The sequence below is a fragment of the Neoarius graeffei genome, chromosome 9, assembly GCF_027579695.1.
Source record: "Neoarius graeffei isolate fNeoGra1 chromosome 9, fNeoGra1.pri, whole genome shotgun sequence".
Taxonomy (NCBI): domain Eukaryota; kingdom Metazoa; phylum Chordata; class Actinopteri; order Siluriformes; family Ariidae; genus Neoarius; species Neoarius graeffei.
The window spans coordinates 86582550-86603737 of NC_083577.1; the positions used below are offsets into that span (position 1 = coordinate 86582550).

Here is a 21188-nt window from a genome sequence, read left to right on the forward strand (position 1 = left end):
CAAAAACGACAAATCAAAATACAAAACAAGAAAAAAAGTCAATTTTTTTAGACTGGCAAACAAATTATTCGTGTAATCGTGCAAAATATCAGTCTATTCCTCTTCAGAAACCTTTTATTTTTGTTCCATGTCTTTCTCAGTTTTGCTTGACGTCATTTATTTTGGTTGCGATTCCAGCTTTCTCGTTTGCGCTCCCTGACTTTTTGCTTGCAGTTTTGGCACAAACTTCACGTGTGGGTGGGCTGTCCAGGAATGCATTCCCATTGGCTAACTTGTGTTTGACTGACAGCTACGCTCAGCCATTCCCCCGGAGGCTGTTGCGGCCATTTCGTACTCGGATTCTGGCGGACTGTTTGACGAGTGACCGATCCATTGACGGTAAACAAGGATCGAGTGGACTTCAGTGGCGACTATGATATTGAATTAATTCAACAAAGTGTAAATTCAATATCATAGTCGCCACTGAAGTCCACTCGATGCTTGTTTACTGCACGCATCACTCTAGACAAAGAATCTATCATGCAAAATTAGCCATACTGGGAAACTATGCAAGGTCGATAACATTTGTAAAATAAAGTAAGCAAATCAGAAACGTCCGAGTTGTCCAGTTTAAAGGCGAACCGAAGGGAAAAAAATTATTAAAATTCAATTTCTCTCATTTTATTAAATATAAGAATGTATTTTTGATCGCTATTTTGTCGCTGCTATAGCAAGTTGAGTGTTTGAAATATGCTCTGTAATACATCAGTCCATATGTCAAAGCAAGGGCCGTAAACGAGATTCGTTGAGACCTGTGCGAGACATCGTAGGACGGAAGTAAAATGTGCAGCGGAAATCAAAGTGACCGACATCTGCCGATGTTCCCTGTGTCCGAAATCGCTCACTTGTTCACTACTCCCTATATAGGGAATTACTATATAGAGGACTATACAGTGAGCTCATTGGTAAAATGAAAAAACACTTTCGGACACTAGTCCATCGCGCTGGTATTTACGTCATTACTGTCGCACGATTAAAACGTGCCAGATCAGTCGGCTGGTGGGTTTCAAAATAATAAATACACGCATGTGCTTTTGTGATAAATCCATATTATACTGAGCGCATTTCCCACATTAATCAATACAGAGTACCTGCAGCTTTCAGTTCTTTTAAATCAAGGCTGAAAACGTTCTTCTTTGCCGCTGCCTTTTATTAACCCCGTGGCTGCCACCCATAATTAATTGTAATGTGCCGGGCATATAGGATAAAAATGGGTCAGAATTGGGATATTTTGATAATCTTTCTCTAAATTGTTCAGAAGTTTATATTTTTAATATTTGTATTGAAAAATCACAAAAAAAAAACTGTTGTGGAGTAAAAATAACTTTAGTAATCAAAAACAGCGGGTCTTGTCAATGAGAACCTGTCCATAAACATGTACTTGAAAACACAACGTATACCGAGTACCATTTTTATGATGGTCTTTGGTGTGACCCAGCCATGAATAGAACTCGCGATCTCCCAAGCAAGAAGTGGGCATGCTAACCACTAGGCCAACTCGCAGTAACGTGCCATGTAAGGTACATAAACGGAGGTGTTTATGACGAGTAGCGTACGTCATAAGGCACAGCGGTAAAAGATTTCACGACGTACATGACTCATCCAAGGGCACTGAAGGGGTTAAATCAAATTTGAGACTTTTAATTTGATTTCTTTCAGCGCGGCTGCAATGCATGATGGGATATATTGCTTTGGTTAGTCACCATCGTTGTACACTGCTTTCCGTGATGCATTGTGGGATACTTTGAGCGCACTATATAGGGTGTTAATAATCCTCACTAAGGTTTCGGACAGCACTACAAAACGGCGTCCTCACTATATAGTGAGTAGGGAGCGATTTCGGACACAGGGGTCGCCAAAAGACGCACACGCCCTCTTTCGAATGCTGATGTAATCAAGCTGGGAGTTTTGTTTGTTTTGATAGCAATCAGGAAAGTTTGAAAAAAGTCGGCAGTAATCGTCATTTAAACTCGTTTTTGTGCAATATTTCGTTTGGAAAACAGTTTTCAAAATGGCGGCACTGACACCTGGCTGACGCTTCACGTTTCGAAGTCTCGCACAAGTCTCGTGAAGATCGCACGGATAAGCGACGCCTGCCGTGGACCAAACGAACTAAATTCAACACGGCTAAAAACCGAATAGGCCGATAAGTATAATATTTAACTGCAATTAGTTGTCAATACGAGTCACGATATAAGGTTACTAAAACCGAAAACGTAACTGAATAACACGTTAATTAAGAAATAAAGCAAGTTTAAAAATGACTTCAGTTCCCCTTTAATATCTCCATAACATCTGGTCATGTACCAATTGCATTCAAGACACCAAGGGTTATTCCCATCCTGAAGAAACCCACTCTCGATCCCTCAGGTGTTTGGAACGACGGCTGGTATTACTTTTCTGTTTTCTTTCTAAAATCCTCAAACGCCCCATCCACAATCCTTAACCGTCTCTCTGTCTGTCACAAAACAACCCCCGTGATCCTAATCTGTCTGGCTTCAAAGCGCAACATTCCACAGAAACTGCCCTTGTGGTTGTCATTGAGAAGCTCAATACCACTAGATCAGCCAAACTGTTATCTGTTCTCATCCTCCTCGACCTTTCAGGAGAGTTTGACGGAGTGAAACACAAGACTCTCTTGCTTAGAAATAACTCAGTGGATCTATTCCGTGACTCAGATCAACTCCAAAATGTAATGGGTTCTTCCTTGGTCCTTCCACCCTTCCACCAAGTTTCACAGAAATCAGGGCGGGAGGTTTTGCGCAATCCGGCTTACAGTCAGACATAAACTGCACCGAAACCAGAAGCTCCTTGGCAGGGGTAAAAATATTTTGATACCCGTAATACCTCACAAGACTGTGCGGTGATATAATTGTTTATTATTCTCGCCACGTTCACTGGATATGAGCAATGGTGTGCTCCGATTGGCTACTCTACTACTAGGATATCAGCTCATATACTGTGAGTAGAGAAAAAAAATGGTGGAGTGTGTTGCTGAACCAACCGAGGATGAAATAAAACTACTCGAAAACGAAACCCCAAAAAATACAAAATATGGAATGAAAGTATTTGATAGTAAGAGCATATCCATCCATCCATCCATCATCTCTAGCCGCTTTATCCTGTCCTACAGGGTCGCAGGCGAGCTGGAGCCTATCCCAGCTGACTACGGGCGAAAGGCGGGGTTCACCCTGGACAAGTCGCCAGGTCATCACAGGGCTGACACATAGACACAGACAACCATTCACACTCACATTCACACCTACGCTCAATTTAGAGTCACCAGTTAACCTAACCTGCATGTCTTTGGACTGTGGGGGAAACCGGAGCACCCGGAGGAAACCCACGCGGACACGGCGAGAACATGCAAACTCCGCACAGAAAGGCCCTCGCCGGCCCCGGGGCTCGAACCCGGACCTTCATGCTGTGAGGCGACAGCGCTAACCACTACACCACCGTGCCGCCCGTAAGAACGTATCTTTTTTAAAAATTTTTCAAGAATTATTATTATCTAAGTTTTCACAAATTGCTCCTGTCTTTCGCCAGTTTGTTTATATTCTAAGCGGAAATGATTTTCATTCTCATCTCATCTCATTATCTCTAGCCGCTTTATCCTTCGACAGGGTCGCAGGCAAGCTGGAGCCTATCCCAGCTGACTATGGGCGAAAGGCGGGGTACACCCTGGACAAGTCGCCAGGTCATCACAGGGCTGAAACATAGACACAGACAACCATTCACACTCACACCTACGGTCAATTTTTAGAGTCACCAGTTAACCTAACCTGCATGTCTTTGGACTGTGGGGGAAACCGGAGCACCCGGAGGAAACCCACGCGGACACGGGGAGAACATGCAAACTCCGCACAGAAAGGCCCTCGCCGGCCCCGGGGCTCGAACCCGGACCTTCATGCTGTGAGGCGACAGTGCTAACCACTACACCACCGTGCCGCCCGTAAGAACGTATCTTTTTTTAAAATTTTTCAAGAATTATTATTATCTAAGTTTTCACAAATTGCTCCTGTCTTTCGCCAGTTTGTTTATATTCTAAGCGGAAATGATTTTGTCGGACGTTTTGTATAAAGTTATTTGTGGCAGCGGGGGCGTGGCCGAGCGTCAATCTGTGAATGGAGGGCGGAGTCAGGGAAGGTGAGTGGTCGTATCGCTACACCTGTTGTCAATTAACGTGTGTTTGTGTGTCTCTTACAGTGACGGCGCCCTATAGAAGGAGAGAGAGGAGGGGAGATCGGGGCCGAGAACTGGATAATAGTCTGTGTGTATGAGTGTGTGTTTGAGCTGAAAAGCAAAAAGAAAGAAAATAACTCGGAAGCAAACAACCGCCTGCTGTACTTCTGTGCTCCACCCACATCCGGAAATTGTCCACAGTGGTGCTGAAACCCGGGAGTGCAGAAGGGAACAGCCCCATGGAGTCCTCGCCGTTCAAAGACCTTATCCAGGCCCTCGCCACAGCACAGAAGTACGGCAGGCGGTTGTTTGCTTCTGAGTTATTTTTTCTTTTTGCTTTTCAGCTCAAACATACACTCATACACACAGACTATTATCCAGTTCTCGGCCCCGATCTCCCCTCCTCTCTCTCCTTTTATAGGGTGCCGTCACTGTAATGCCTCGGTCACAACCGGCCGTACGTGCTCCTACGGCCGGTCTACGTGCAAAAAACGCAAGAAACGCACGGAGGGCGCGCGTGTGACGTGCTGATTTTCGAACCGTAGACCGGCTGCAGAGGTTCTTTGTCATGTCAAACAAACTCTACGGGCGCTTATGTTTTTTTCAGGTTACAAGACAAACTTACGGCCAACGTGCGTCTTTCTCCACGAACAAAAAAACCGCAGCGATTTGGGAAACGCCAAAAATCGCACGGCCAAAAAATCGTATGTCCGGTTGTGACCTAGGCTTTAGAGACGCACAAACACACGTTAATTGACAACAAATGTAGCGATACGACCACTCACCTTCCCTGACTCCGCCCTCCATTTACAGATCGACGCTCGGCCACGCCCCCGCTGTCACATTATTATTTATCAAATTTGCAAAAAATAAAAAAGCTCTGTTTCTCAAAATCCAGTGAATGTGGAGAGAATAAAATAGTTATTCCACTCAATCTTGTCATACATGGATTATAGACCCTTCCCACGTGACGTCACGACAAACGCGGCCGCCATTTTGGACATGAACTACCAGTAGTCTACCACAGCCAACAACGAGGAACGACGGCGAAGCATCGAAAGGAATATAGCCATCAAAGAAAGTTTTTACTTTCAGCAAGACTTCCATCATGCCATTACATTGTTGTGCACCTGGATGTAGTAACCATCAACACACAAGGCAAGATTTATCATTTTATCGGATCCCGACAGATGCTGACCGACGGAGAAGATGGATGGTCTCTAAAATATTGGCAAAATGATGTTTATTGACATAGCAATCGTGTGTAACGGGAAGCATTTGCATATCCGAAGTGTTGTGTTTACATCAAAGATAAAATAAACCGATATGACAACGACTGCTGCTGCCAGGTTGGGGACACAAACTAGTAGAAAGGAAGTGTGCCAACAGTGCCAACAGACTTCCTTTGTGGTCGATTCTGCTTTAAGGTAAGATGCATTTAATTATTCGTCTGCTGTGGGTTTGGAATCGGTAGCCTGACCGATTCGTTCATGTTTGTGGTGCCATTTGTTTGTTGACGCGTGTTGAAATGGAAGATTGGTTGTTGACATGATTTCCAGTGATGCTTTGCTGCTGCTGTGGATCAGATGTGTTGAGTAGCCTGACTGTTTTTTCTTGCGTGTGGTATCATTGTTGACGCGAGGTTGTTTTTTGAACATGCCAATGCGGACACGATTTCCCCTGATGAGTTATGACTTCAGACGCGATGCGTGTGTGGAGTCCGTGTGATATGTGCGTAAGATAGGCTTCTCATGTGTTTGGAGATCCGCACTCTGAGACAAGCGCAAGCACCCCCCCCCCCCCCCCCCCACCCCCACGGGAAAAAAGGGGACCCCCCGAAAATATCGGCATAGTTCGAACACTGGGTTGGAGAAAGTAATGGCAAATAGTGAGTGCACAAACCGTAGAAGGTAAAGTGTACACAGCGCCAGGGCAGTGTGATGGTATGTCTACTTTTAGATTGTGTTAGCTTATCAATGAACACACTCGTCACTCGACGAGTTTCACGTCTTTACGACGGATACTTAAATGTGTGTTAGGTATTATTGTTGCAGTCTAAGCAGTGATTGTAGCAGCTAGATGAGCGAGAACCGAAAGGGTCTGTGCCATAAACTGTTATTTCTTCATGTCCAAAATGGCGGTCACGTTTACGAAGGTCATGTGAGTGAAAAGGGTCTATTGATAACTCAGTGCTACGCGCCTCGTTGGCTATCAGCTCACGTACGACTCGATTTCGTGGAATAACTGTGAAATATTTCTATATTATATCTTCAGATCACCCAGTCCTCATATAAACATCACATTATTTTCTAGAACTGAATGAAGTCTTGTGCCTCACTGCTCTACGACTGTCCTGTTTTGTTTTGTTCATTTATATACAATTTCAGTCTTTTTCCAGTCAAAAACATTCATCATTTCAAGTTGGATGAAAGGAGAAAATGGCAATATTTGTTTTTTTTTAAGTTTCCATTACCTGCATCAGCAAACATTTCAAAGCACTAATCATTTTTTCTGCATAAAATCCAATGGAGGGAAATTTTATGCGTCTTCCTTTCCATTATTACCAATTCAGTCATTCTGTGTGTGTGTGTGTGTGTGTGTGTTTATTTGTGCGTTGATGCTCCAGTTGTAGTTACTGACCCAGCGTAACAGTAAATAGTATTTTCCTGTAGTCGCACACACTACAAGGCCTCTTCCTTTTCCTCCATGTGCTCAGAATACACAGGCATGCACACACACACACACACACACACACACCACAAAACACACCGCAACATAATAGAGAGGTCAGCCAGCAGGAAGGAGGTATGAAAAACAAAACAGGCACTTCCTGCACTGCTGGTCAACAGCGAACACAATGAAGAAGGAAAAAAAAAAAAACAGAGAGAGAGAGAGCGCGAGAGAGAAATAAATTAGTCTCATATAACGACCCCCAACAATCCGAAACAGGCCCGGAAATACCCAAATTAACCAAACATTGTCCGTAAAGTACCAAGAATGTCCGTGAATAGGGCACTAAAATCCTCAAATTGCCCAAAGTGGATCACCCCAGAACTGTTCAGGGCCAAAGCGGTCTCAGTGGACTGCTTCTTTGAAAAAACCCAAATGTCTCCAATACGATCTTCAAGCTATTTTCAAATTCCACATGTTTACAAAATTGTGGTAAAAGGTTCCGTAAGGCAAAAAAAAGATCTAAAATTGCGATTCTAAAGGTGAAGATACACGGGGTAACTTTTTGGGCAATGTTGTCAGGCAACCAGGTGAGACACAGGGCAACTAATTAGGGCAACAGATAATTGGCAACAACCAATCAGATAAGCGCAAATCTGTTACCAGGGAGACAGACACCGCAAAGATGGACACTGAAACATTTTTCACTTTTGTCTCGGCTTCAGTTTTTATTTATTTCGCTCGAGTAAGTATCACTTCCGGAACAAATCTGAATCGATTCTCTGGTCAAAAGATAATTTGCCATTAGTTTAACATTTATAAGTCAAAATAATCACATTATTCTGTTAATAATAAACACTTTATAAATCTCTTTAAAAATGCTACTAGCCTCAATCACAGATGCTAAAACTAATAACTGACACATAGGGCTGCTCGATATTGGAAAAAATCAATATCACGATTTTTTCAGTAAATATCGATATCGCGATTTTTAAAACGATATTTATACACCTTTTTTTAAAGCCCTGAGCATCAACACCCGAGGCACCGGGCCACATTTTTATAGTACAGGCCTCATAGGCTACCTGTCAACCCTTCCCGTTGTACCCTGAAACGCCTTTTACTTAAACTATTTACTGTGCAAGCGCGTACTTTGCATAGGTCCTATCGCCTGCACAAGGCTCACGTTCTCCTCACTCAACATTTCCGATCACAGAGGATGGAGCCAGCGCTGGTATTACCAGTGATTACTGCGTAACGTCCACACTGGCTCGTAGCCAGCCAAGGATAAAATCTCTCTCTCTCACACACACACACACACTACAACGTAAGCTTGTGTGTTGTTAAGACACCAACATTAAACACGCACAATATAGAGACAAGTCCTTAAGAATGAACATACATGAAAATAGGCTTCTCTTCCTTCATCTTCCAAATGTGGACTCCGCTATCTTTTTGGCATGTCAGCATTGAAATACCATTTGCAGAGATATTTCACTCGCCATTAAGAAAAGTAAAAGCAACACATGATTAGGGCTACATGATTAGCAGGGGGACACCGTTTTAAGCGCACGGAATTTTAAAAACAATGTAATTACATCTGAGTCCGTCTACATCGCGCAATAAACCCGTCCTTAGCAGAACCTACTTCAAAGCATGATGCTAGCTGCAGATGCACAAGTCAAAATCAAATGAACCCAAGTAAACATGCCGCGGCGGGCAACATTAATAACCAAATTGCCTTACCTTAAAACGCTGCCTTGACCACAGGACGACTCGCAATTATTCCACTTAAATCCACACGGTTTAACACATCTAACACGGCTAGCAAGCTGGATATGTGCTAATATTGTTGTGCTTGTTTTCTTCCGTAGATGCCATTTTTACATTACCCAGTCCCACATCCAAAAATATGACGTAAATATATGTTAATTGTATTATTATAACTATTAGCAAGCAAATCAAACAACATATTAAGAAATCAATATATCAAATCACCCGACACGTATGAAAACAGAAGAACTGATTTTTTTACTGTTGCAGAGATATCGCGGGAGTAGAATGGATGACGTATGCAAGGCTACGGTGTGCCTTAGGGGACAGAAGGGTTCGTTTTACCTTACTGTCACGTCAGTGTTATTGTTGTTTTATTGCCATTGTAGAAATATTGTGCACGTCCCTTTCGACAAATGACAAAAAATCGTTTCATATCGATATTATGAATTTTGATATCGTTTGACACCAATATCGATATCGTGATAAAAATACGATATATTGCACAGCTCTACTGACACATCACAAAAACATCATCGTTTAATTCTCATCTCAGCAAAAAAGACGAAAGGACTTGGAGCAGGAGATGCTGCTGAGGAGGAAAAGGGCGTGGCAGAGCTCCTGAAAGGCTCTTTCTTTTTTAGATCCTGAAGTTTGTACTGTTTCGCCCTCGGGTTGCTTAAGTAGTCGTGCTCTGGATGTGAATTAGATCAGACGATAAATTACACAATCTCTATTACAACTCATAAAAAAATCATGAGCTGCCCATCACTTTTAACTTGACGCAAAAAAGCTAACGTCATCCCTACATAGCTAGCGATAACTTTCAGCTCACTACGTTAGCAAAAACCACTGCTAGTCAGCTAAATCCCATTCAATCTCTATGGAGCGCTGGTTAGCTAACGGCAGTTTTCTAATCATCTGATGAAGTAAATTCACCACTTTGGGTTTACACAGAACATAACAACTTACAAGATACAAGTCGTCTCTGTTTTTCTTCGCTCCACTGCCGGAGACGCCGCCATCTTTGTGGAAAATTTCAGAAGCTCTCACTCAGGTGGTCGTGTGATTCGCTGCTAGCGCTCTGGTTGGATGATCTAAAAAAGTTGCCGAAAACGATCGAAATCATTCAGGTGGAAACAATGTTGTCCGATCTCAATGGGAAAGTGTTAAAGCGCAATTGCCCGCCAACACTGGCCCAAAAAAGTTGCCCCATGTATCATCACCTTAAGATATCCCCAATTTACCTCCAAATAACTCTGATTAGATTAAAAGGTCAGCCCAAAGGAGACTGGTTTTTGAGGAAAATCTGCCACATTCCAAAAAAATTCATAATGTGAAAAACCCAATATAGGTGACCGAGTAAAAACCCACCCCAAATAATCTGAGAATTGGCCACGTAACAAAAGTTACAGTACATGTCACTAATTGGCCAAATGGTTAGAGAAGCAGCTTTGGGACCAAAAGGTTGCTGGTTTGATTCCCTGGAATGGCTGAAACAAGGCATTGAACCCCCAACTGCTTCCCAGGCTGCTCTGGGTATGTTGTATGTTGCTCTGGAGAAGCGCGTCTGCTAAATGCCTGTAACATAATGTACACTACCGTTCAAAAGTTTGGGGTGACTTTGAAATGTCCTTATTTTTGAAAGAAAAGCACTGTTCTTTTCAATGAAGATCACTTTAAACTAATCAGAAATCCACTCTATACATTGCTAATGTGGTAAATGACTATTCTAGCTGCAAATGTCTGGTTTTTGGTGCAATATCTCCATAGGTGTATAGAGGCCCATTTCCAGCAACTCTCACTCCAGTGTTCTAATGGTACAATGTGTTTGCTCATTGCCTCAGAAGGCTAATGGATGATTAGAAAACCCTTGTACAATCATGTTAGCACAGCTGAAAACAGTTTAGCTCTTTAGAGAAGCTATAAAACTGACCTTCCTTTGAGCAGATTGAGTTTCTGGAGCATCACATTTGTGGGGTCGATTAAATGCTCAAAATGGCCAGAAAAATGTCTTGACTATATTTTCTATTCATTTTACAACTTATGGTGGGAAATAAAAGTGTGACTTTTCATGGAAAACACAAAATTGTCTGGGTGACCCCAAACTTTTGAACGGTAGTGTAATTGTCCCCAAACATCCTTATTAGGTGCCAGAAAATAAAAGAAAATTCAGTCCCACGTAACTGCCTGAAGTCTCTAAATATCCCAAAATCTGCTCTGTGTGCTTACAAATTGCCTTGAACCCTCCTGAAGAAACTGTGCCAAAAGTCCCTGAAAAAGACTTTTATTTTAGTCCAAACGTCCCTCTAAAACCGTTCCAAAACCCCCTTTGAGTCCGCATCAAGTGCTTGTATTTAGCTTTTGTGAAATGTAGTGAGGAGACAGCGGAGAGACTTGGGACGAGTTTTCAGTTTTTGTAAGTTGTGTGAAATTCTTTGCAGGTCACGTCACATTCATATCACAGACTTGATGTTTTCTGTCTTTTTTTTTGCAGAGAGACATGGGACATTATGTTGGGAGACATGGAACAAGAATAAAATCCCTAGCTTAATCCGACATGTCGAATTTTTATTTATTATCAAAACTTGTAACATATGAACTGTATGAACACACAATGCTGGAACAGCGATAGAAAAATGTCAGTTTACCCAAAACCTGACACGACAAAACAGTTCCATTCTCAGGAAGGAATGAAATAAACTTCATCCTCATGCAGGGCCACGCCCACATCTCATCTCATCTCATTATCTGTAGCCGCTTTATCCTGTTCTACAGGGTCGCAGGCGAGCTGGAGCCTATCCCAGCTGACTACGGGCGAAAGGCGGGGTACACCCTGGACAAGTCGCCAGGTCATCACAGGGCTGACACATAGACACAGACAACCATTCACACTCACATTCACACCTACGCTCAATTTAGAGTCACCAGTTAACCTAACCTGCATGTCTTTGGACTGTGGGGGAAACCGGACCACCCGGAGGAAACCCACGCGGACACGGGGAGAACATGCAAACTCCGCACAGAAAGGCCCTCGCCGGCCCCGGGGCTCGAACCCAGACCTTCTTGCTGTGAGGCGACAGCGCTAACCACTACACCACCGTGCCACCCATTAAACAATATTACATTTGTAAACCACAAGAAAAACCTGCAATATGATGAAGTGTCCCAATTCTCCCTATGTGGACATTTTGAAAAAAAAAATCCTTAAAATCCTTGTTTTTCCCCAGAATTTAACTTTAATAAATATTTAACAGTTATTCCACTCAATCTCGTCGTACACGAACCGATATCTGACGAGGCGCGTAGCACCGAGTTGTCTATAATCCATGTACGACGAGACTGAGTGGAATAACTGTTTTATTCTCTCCACATTCACTGGATTTTGAGAAACAGAGGATTTTTATTTTTTGCAAGTTCGATAAATAAAAATTTTATACAAAACGCCTGACAAAATCATTTCTGCTTAGAATGTAAACAAACCGGTGAAATGACAGGAGCAATTTGTGAAAAATGTGATAATAATAATTCTTGAAAAATAAAAAAAAAAGATATGTTCTTCCCATCAAATACTTCCCAAGTCTCCCCACTCTCCCTGACTGTACAAGTTTCTTCAGGGTTCCCCGTGAACTAATAAAAAAGGGTGAACGAACACAGGATTTCACACAGACGTGGAGAAAGGCGGCTTTTCAGTGAACCGCTGACTGAAATCGAAGGGAGCCGAGTCGAAGCGTGCTCGAGTTTGCAGTGATCACTTGGTGAAAGGTTTGTATTTCCCTCTCAGCTCTGGCCTTAGTGTTTTCCAAGTACTTTTCTTGCTATGTTGTTATTTTACGGTGCTTTTTTTTTTAGTCACGAAGCGCTAAAGTCCCCAGCTGTTTCTTTGTTTCCTCCTCACAAAGTCCATATGCATGAAGGTCGCGACAAAATTCTTCCCCAGCCGTACAGTTACAATGCGCCGCGATCACTTCTTCTCCGTCTTGTGTAACTAAGATCCAGGTCTTTAAAGGGGTTTCTGATGATCTTTGTGAATGATTTATCTGAGAGATAAGAGCCAGCACAAGTGAGAATCAAGCCAACTGTTGTTCGTTTACACTTCAACTTGCAGCGCTTCGTTGTAAAGACGCGAACGAGAAGCTTAAAAAAAACCTCACACGGGCAAAAACAATCCAGGATTCATTGGGCAGTGACTTGATCCCGAGGTCCTTTACCCAGCCACGTACAAAACAGTTGTAAGCCTCCACATTCTTCCACGCTTTCATCTGTTTCGTGGTGTAGAAGGACGTCTGCAACACCAGATAGCTCGAGATGTCGGGGAACTCGACTGAAGGGTAGTTTTCCAGATCGTATGACAAATCCTTCTTTCCCAGACTGTAGCGGTCGATTCCATTGCACACAGCAATCTTCTGAATATATCTAAAGCCAGCAGTGGCTTCTAGATTACGAGCGTACTCTGATAAGTTATCTCTAGTTGTTTGCACTACAGCAGCCGTTTTGGTTTGCTAGACCACCAGCTATTTTACCGGAAGTGAAATCGCTAAGAAAAGTCACGTGACTGAAACCCAGCAATATTGTTTATTTTAAAGTGTCTGATTGGATGGACTTTTTCCAGCCCGGCACCTGCTGTAGATGACACATTTTTTATGCCTCCGCCACCGTAAGGTGCAGGAGGCATCATGTTTTCGGGTTGTCCGTCTGTCGGTGCATGCATCCATCCATCCCGAAACCTTGTGAACGCGATATCTCAAAGGCTAATGAAAGAAATTTCACCAAACTTTCACCATTCGTGCACTTTGGGACAAACATGAACTGATTAGATTTTGAGATCAAAAGGTCTAAGGTCAAGGTCACTGTGAGGTCGAATGTCTGTTTGAGGACCTTGTGAACACAATATCTCCAAGGCTGATACAAGTAATTTCACCAGGTCAAGATTACTGTGAGGTCAAATGTCCATCCTCAAATCACAACTTAATAAGGCGTGTAGTCTACCGGGCGGAGGCGTCCCCATCGACGCCGTTGGCGTTGAGTTCTATCTAGTTTTTCTTTTCATTGGATTTATTCTTTGCTGTTGAGATGTAAAGACAATTTCAAGAAATATAACGAAAAACGCTTCTAAAAATAATTACCTACTCCACCTTTAACATGCAATTGCGAGACAAAAAGTTGCAATTGAGGCATAAATCTGCATAATATTTTCTCATATGTCGTGAGCTTCCATAACCCCGTCTTCCATCTGTCAGTGATATCTAGAGGTGGACAGTAACGAAGTATATTTACTTGAGTACTGTATAGGGTTGGGTACTGAAACTCGGTACAGGTATGCCACCGGGGCGAATGTCAACGGTAGTAATCAGTCCGAAATACAACATGAATTTCGGTGCCACAAAATACACAGCTGCGCCCTCTGGTGTTCACTGTTAACAGTGGCACCGTATTCAGTAGGCCTCCACACTCAGCAGGCAGAAAGGTCAAGATGTCTCAAGCAAAACGTTCCAAAATATGGTTACATTTTACAAGAAAGGATGCTGAAACTTCCACGTGCAACAAACGTTTGAGGACATTTTCGTGCAAAAGCGGGAACACGTCAAATTTAATGAAACATTTGGTCACACATGGAATTCATCTAAAGGCCGAAGCTTGCACCGTTTTTGACCGCCCCCGTGAACGTGACCCTATAGCAAGTACATCGGAAGCATCCAACGTGGGAGTCCCTATGCCCAGCCCAAGCGATGGAGCTCCCAGCCCAGCTAGCGTGGACATACTGGATGATGATAATAGCAGCATTTGCTCTTCAAATGAGTATTTTTTTTTAACACTGCTAAACAATTGATGCATGCTAATTCCTATTGTTAAATGTAGGCGTAAATGTTTCGAGTAGCACAGATGCAGTCTCACAGCTTATGTGAAAATGCGTTTGTCAGGCTGGCAGGTTAGGTAAGTCAGTCATATTTGATGAGCAAGTATCGTACACATTAAGAAGGCACAACGAATCAATCGCATTAAATGCGTTCAACTCTGGTTGTAAGCCTATGAAATGTTGCCGTTTAGTCGGTAGCAAAAAACAGCTCAGCATATGAATAACGATAGTCCTAAATGCGGAGTTTATGAGAACAGCATTACGTGGCATGTTCAAAATAAATTAATGAATCAATTGATATTTTAAATGAATTTATATTTTGTGGTCTTTCTAGTTACGCCTTTCATTTCATGGAACATTCGGCATTTCATTATCCTGTTCCATGTGCACTGGCATTGCTAGTCATTAGAATAAGTTAATGTACTGTACAGTTGTGTACAATTGTTGAAGTACGATGTGAATTTGTTTTCTTTTATCTTTTTTATTTATTATTTAAGGGATTTAAAGTAATCTGTTGTTGTTGTTGTTCAATTTGACCTTGGACTTTGCTTTAGGAATAAAAAGTCATTGCTTCATTACAAATTCTGTGTAAGTGTGCTGCTTTTTTTTTTTTGAAAGTACCGATTTAAATACCGTTTAGGAACCGGCACCGTTTTGAAAGTATCGATTTGGCACCGGTATCGAATGAAACCCTTTCAATACCCAACCCTAGTACTGTACTTAAAGGAACAGTCCACCGTATTTCCATAATGAAATATGCTCTTATCTGAATTGAGACGAGCTGCTCCGTACCTCTCCGAGCTTTGCGCGACCTGCCAGTCAGTCAGACGCAGTCAGACGCGCTGTCACTCCTGTTAGCAATGTAGCTAGGCTCAGTATGGCCAATGGTATTTTTTGGGGCTGTAGTTAGATGCGACCAAACTCTTCCGCGTTTTTCCTGTTTACATAGGTTTATATGAGCAGTGATATGAAACAAGTTCAGTTACACAAATTGAAACGTAGCGATTTTCTATGCTATGGAAAGTCCGCACTATAATGCCAGGCGTACTAACACCTTCTGCGCGCTTCGGCAGCGCATTGATATCTGAGCTCCGTATCAATGCACTGCCGAAGCGCGCAGAAGGTGTTAGTACACCTGGCATTATAGTGCGCACTTTCCATAGCATAGAAAATTGCTACGTTTCAATTTGTGTAACTGAACTTGTTTCATATCACTGCTCATATAAACCTATGTAAACAGGAAAAACGCGGAAGAGTTTGGTCGCATCTAACTACAGCCCCAAAAAATACCATTGGCCATACTGAGCCTAGCTACATTGCTAACAGGAGTGACAGCGCGTCTGACTGACTGGGAGGTCGCGCAAAGCTCGGAGAGGTACGGAGCAGCTCGTCTCAGTTCAGATAAGAGCATATTTCATTATGGAAGTACGGTGGACTGTTCCTTTAAGTACACTTTTTGAGTATCTGTACTTTACTTAAGTATTTCTTTTTGGGAAACTTATGACTTTAACTTCACTACATTTGAAAGACAAATATCGTACTTTTCACTCCACTACATTTCTGTCAAGCTCCTCGTTACTCGTTACCATGAAGCAGGTTTGAAAGTGGATGTTTTTTCTTTTCTTTTCTAAAACGTGATTGGTTTTTTCGCAGGTGACAGTGAGACAGTCGATCAGTAATCACTCGAGTCACGTCACGTCCATAGACTGAATAAAATCAAGTTCGGTGATTTCTCCGCAGCATTATTTAACACGATCAGTTGATGGCAGAATGGAAGGAGGCGGTTCTTCTGGAGAATGAACGCACCCATGAACCCATGTTTCAGTTTTCTGAATTTGTTTCATTTTAAATGTTTGCTTTGTTTGCCGAAAACGACCCACATCACGGCCTACAAAAGCTCGCCATCCAACCTGCAGAAGCATATTGAGGTATGAAAACGTTTCATTCCAAGTGAAAGCTTGCAATGAAGCTGTCTGTGCGTTTAGAGCTAGCGACAGATAACGCTGCAATAGCTATGCAGTCTGGTTCGTCAAAGGACTTTCTATGGATTTTCCCGCCAAGTTGCCGTAGCCTTGTCCACGGCTAACGTTAACACATAGCTAGTTAACTTGGACACTGTTAGTTAGCATGTAAAAACAAACAGAGTTACGCTAACATGAATAACGTTAACTTATCTGAAGTCCTTTCAGAAATATGTTTAGCATAATCTTGCCAAATAAACAATGTCGAAATCTTTCTTTTCTAGTAAAATATGATTTCGAGTTTGAAAAGGGTTTGCTCGGATGTCAGGAGCTTCACTGATGAGCTAGCTTAACGTTAACCACCGTGATGTCACAGCATGCGTTCATTTTGTGAATTCACATTTTCTGTCTTTGGTAATGTTAACATTGTAGCTTTTGTGATCTTGCATAATTACTCCAGCTACTACGCATTTTTTTTTTTACCACTAGCCAAAGAGAAAAACTAGCGAGCCTCTTACTGATGATTGTGAGACTGCCAGAGCTGTATCAGAACATTACCATGCTGCTTTGTGGACAATGGATCTTTTTTGTCAATTCGGTTGTTTCGTTTTGTAACGTTCTACCAACCAGGCGTTTATTCTGCAGGTTCTTCAAGTTACTCAGTAAATCCAGTCGTTTGATTCAGAGGCGTTAGGTTTTGTAAGCGTTGTGGCAATAATACAACGATGCGTTGACAAAAAAATGTACAACCCCGATTCCAAAAAAGTTGGGACAAAGTACAAACTGTAAATAAAAACGGAATGCAATGATGTGGAAGTTTCAAAATTCCATATTTTATTCAGAATAGAACATAGATGACATATCAAATGTTTAAACTGAGAAAATGTATCATTTAAAGAGAAAAATTAGGTGATTTTAAATTTCATGACAACAACACATCTCAAAAAAGTTGGGACAAGGCCATGTTTCCCACTGTGAGACATCCCCTTTTCTCTTTACAACAGTCTGTAAACGTCTGGGGACTGAGGAGACAAGTTGCTCAAGTTTAGGGATAGGAATGTTAACCCATTCTTGTCTAATGTAGGATTCTAGTTGTTCAATTGTCTTAGGTGTTTTTTTGTTGTATCTTCCACTTTATGATGCACCAAATGTTTTCTATGGGTGAAAGATCTGGACTGCAGGCTGGCCAGTTCAGTACCCGGACCCTTCTTCTACGCAGCCATGATGCTGTAATTGATGCAGTATGTGGTTTGGCATTGCCATGTTGGAAAATGCAAGGTCTTCCCTGAAAGAGACGTCGTCTGGATGGGAGCATATGTTGCTCTAGAACCTGGATATACCTTTCAGCATTGATGGTGTCTTTCCAGATGTGTAAGCTGCCCATGCCACACGCACTAATGCAACCCCATACCATCAGAGATGCAGGCTTCTGAACTGAGCGCTGATAACAACTCGGGTCGTCCTTCTCCTCTTTAGTCCGAATGACACGGCGTCCCTGATTTCCATAAAGAACTTCAAATTTTGATTCATCTGACCACAGAACAGTTTTCCACTTTGCCACAGTCCATTTTAAATGAGCCTTGGCCCAGAGAAGACGTCTGCGCTTCTGGATCATGTTTAGATACGGCTTCTTCTTTGAACTATAGAGTTTTAGCTGGCAACGGCGGACGGCACGGTGAATTGTGTTCACAGATAATGTTCTCTGGAAATATTCCTGAGCCCATTTTGTGATTTCCAATACAGAAGCATGCCTGTATGTGATGCAGTGCCGTCTAAGGGCCCGAAGATCACGGGCACCCAGTATGGTTTTCCGGCCTTGACCCTTACGCACAGAGATTCTTCCAGATTCTCTGAGTCTTTTGATGATATTATGCACTGTAGATGATGATATGTTCAAACTCTTTGCAATTTTACACTGTCGAACTCCTTTCTGATATTGCTCCACTATTTGTCGGTGCAGAATTAGTGGGATTGGTGATCCTCTTCCCATCTTTACTTCTGAGAGCCGCTGCCACTCCAAGATGCTCTTTTTATACCCAGTCATGTTAATGACCTATTGCCAATTGACCTAATGAGTTGCAATTTGCTCCTCCAGCTGTTCCTTTTTTGTACCTTTAACTTTTCCAGCCTCTTATTGCCCCTGTCCCAACTTTTTTGAGATGTGTTGCTGTCATGAAATTTCAAATGAGCCAATATTTGGCATGAAATTTCAAAATGTCTCACTTTCGACATTTGATATGTTGTCTATGTTCTATTGTGAATACAATATCAGTTTTTGAGATTTGTAAATTATTGCATTCTGTTTTTATTTACAATTTGTACTTTGTCCCAACTTTTTTGGAATCGGGGTTGTACTTTTAATACTTAAGTATTTTTAAAAGTGAGTACTTCAGTACTTTAACTTAAGTAAAAATTTGACTGGAGAACTTTGTATCGGAGTCACATTTAACCAGTGGGATCTGTAGTTTGACTAAAGTAATGAAGTTGGGTACGGTATTTTGTCCACCTCTGGCGATGTCCTGAGTGCTCTGCACGGCTTCGTTGTTTCCCATCACTCTTGAACATTTTTCGCATTTTTCTGGTTGGGTCGTTGTGTAATTTCCCTTGATTTAGTCTTGTTTTTTTAAAAGTTGTCATTCAGTCATTGTGCTAATCAGCAGCAGTATTTATTGTGTGATTAATCAGACCGTGTCTGAGTCAGAATCCTCGTTCGACAAGTGTGTTTTGGCTCGGGCTTTTATCTGCGTTTGGAATCAAGCCGTCTTTGGCAGTGTGTGCATGAGTGGCGGTGACACGGCGGGGCCAGTCGCCCAGGCAACGCTCCTGGGGTGCTGTTTCCTCCAGAGGAAGAAAAGCGCAGATGGTGGAAGTGTGTGTGTGTGTGTGTGTGTGTGTGTGTGTGTGTGTGTGTGCATCAGCAGTGTAAAAGTAAAACGCCCTCCATGTTTCAAATGCCGGACACATCCACAGCCAGAGGACACAACACCAAGTCACATACACACCGTTTTACCTACAGGACCAGGAACCACTCTGACTCACGGCCGGGAACTGGTAACATTACTAACAATGTGCACCATCACACACTCGCACACACAACCAACACTGACTACAAACACACCGAGCACAGAATTCGTTTTGCTGAGTGTGTGATGATTTGGACATGCTGTTTGCACATTGATAAACGAAAGAATGTAAAAACACACACACTGTCCTTACGAAGACCTTCCATTGAAATGATCATTTGATGAATGCTGTACCTACTGTACACCCAGACCTAAGCTGACTTTAACCTCAGTAACCAAAGATCAATCAATAAAAACTGCCGGTTTAAAAATAAAAACAGATCGACTTTGTGAGGACCAGGTGATTTTAAGGCTGTTTAACGCACTCTCTCCGATCATAATGAGGACCTTGATTACTTTATGCCTGTGTCACACATTGGCGTTTCAGCCTTGCGTACGTACGGCGTATCAGGACACGTGGCAGTAAGAAAGGAACGTCGCAGCATCGCCAGTTGATGTAGCTAATACTCTAGGATGTCTAAGACGATCTCCTTGTACGCCAGGGTGCGGCGTATTTTTAAGGCCGAATCCCATTTCACCCCTTGGACCAACCCCTTGGCCCTTCCCCTCCATTTTGCGCGTTCACGTGAAGGGGTAGGGGTATCCCAATCCCAGTTAACGCGGAGGGGTAGGGGAAGGGGTAGGGCTTCTGTACCCCTCCAAACGGAGATTTTCCTGGAGCTGACTCCGAACGAAGGGGTTTGAGTGATTTCCCACAATGCCATGCGGATTTCAGCGAGATTTCATGCGGATTTCAGAAAGATGGCGGTTCCCGCGGCGAAAGATTGTCATAAATGTATTTTCTCCATTATTTACGTGTTTTAAGTTGTCATCCAGAGGAAACCCGCCGCTTGATTCACTTTCGAGCTGAGAATGAGCAGCGATTTCTGAAATCCAAGCTGCTGCTAAAAAGCTTTGGGAGTGAGTATTGTTTTCGGTTGCTTGACTGCGTACGTTTTGTTCTGTTATTCTCGCTTTTATTGTTTACATGAGTGTTCTGACACCTCATTCTGTCGGATGTGGTGCACGAAGTGCCAAAGATATCCCATTCAGTGGTGTTAGTTAACAAATCACACCCTGCCAGCAGAGATTTCTGGTTCTGGCTCTGACTGTAGTGGCTGGTCGCAGCCAATGACGCATTTGGTCGCGTTTTGCTAACGTAAACGCTGACGGAGGTACGCGATGACGTATGCGATCGTTGAAGGGCTATCCCAATACGTAAGGGTTGAATTTCAAGCCCTATCCCTTGTAGCTCAGTTTCAAGGGGAAGGGCCAAGGGGAAGGGGGAGGGGTAGGGGTAGAAATTAGAATTGGGATTGGGCCTAAGTCTGCACTTAAAAATCTGTAGCAGCTTTGATACGTCACACATATGTCACGTGTACACCGTAAAAACGAAAGCTACGCAACAGCGGGAACGTTGCTCGGACACCTATTACGCCGTGCGAACGCTTTAGTTGGCATGTGATGTACGAGTAACTGTGGCGTGCACTGTAAATAAAAAGAGCTTAGACACATCTTATTTAAATTTTGTAAAGCAAATGAACGACCCTTACCATGACAGGCTGCTCTGCGAGAAAGGCGAGTCTGGGGCAATCTTTGCACGCCATTAGATTTCACAACTTGCGTTTGGCGAGTGCACTGTAA

The 21188-nt window shown here is 42.7% G+C and overlaps 1 protein-coding gene across 4 annotated transcripts in view; it reads right to left on the minus strand.

The window, feature by feature from the left end:
* dip2a (disco-interacting protein 2 homolog A) overlaps positions 1–21188 on the minus strand; it is a 333910-nt gene that overhangs the window by 197540 nt on the left and 115182 nt on the right. The window lies entirely within an intron of this gene.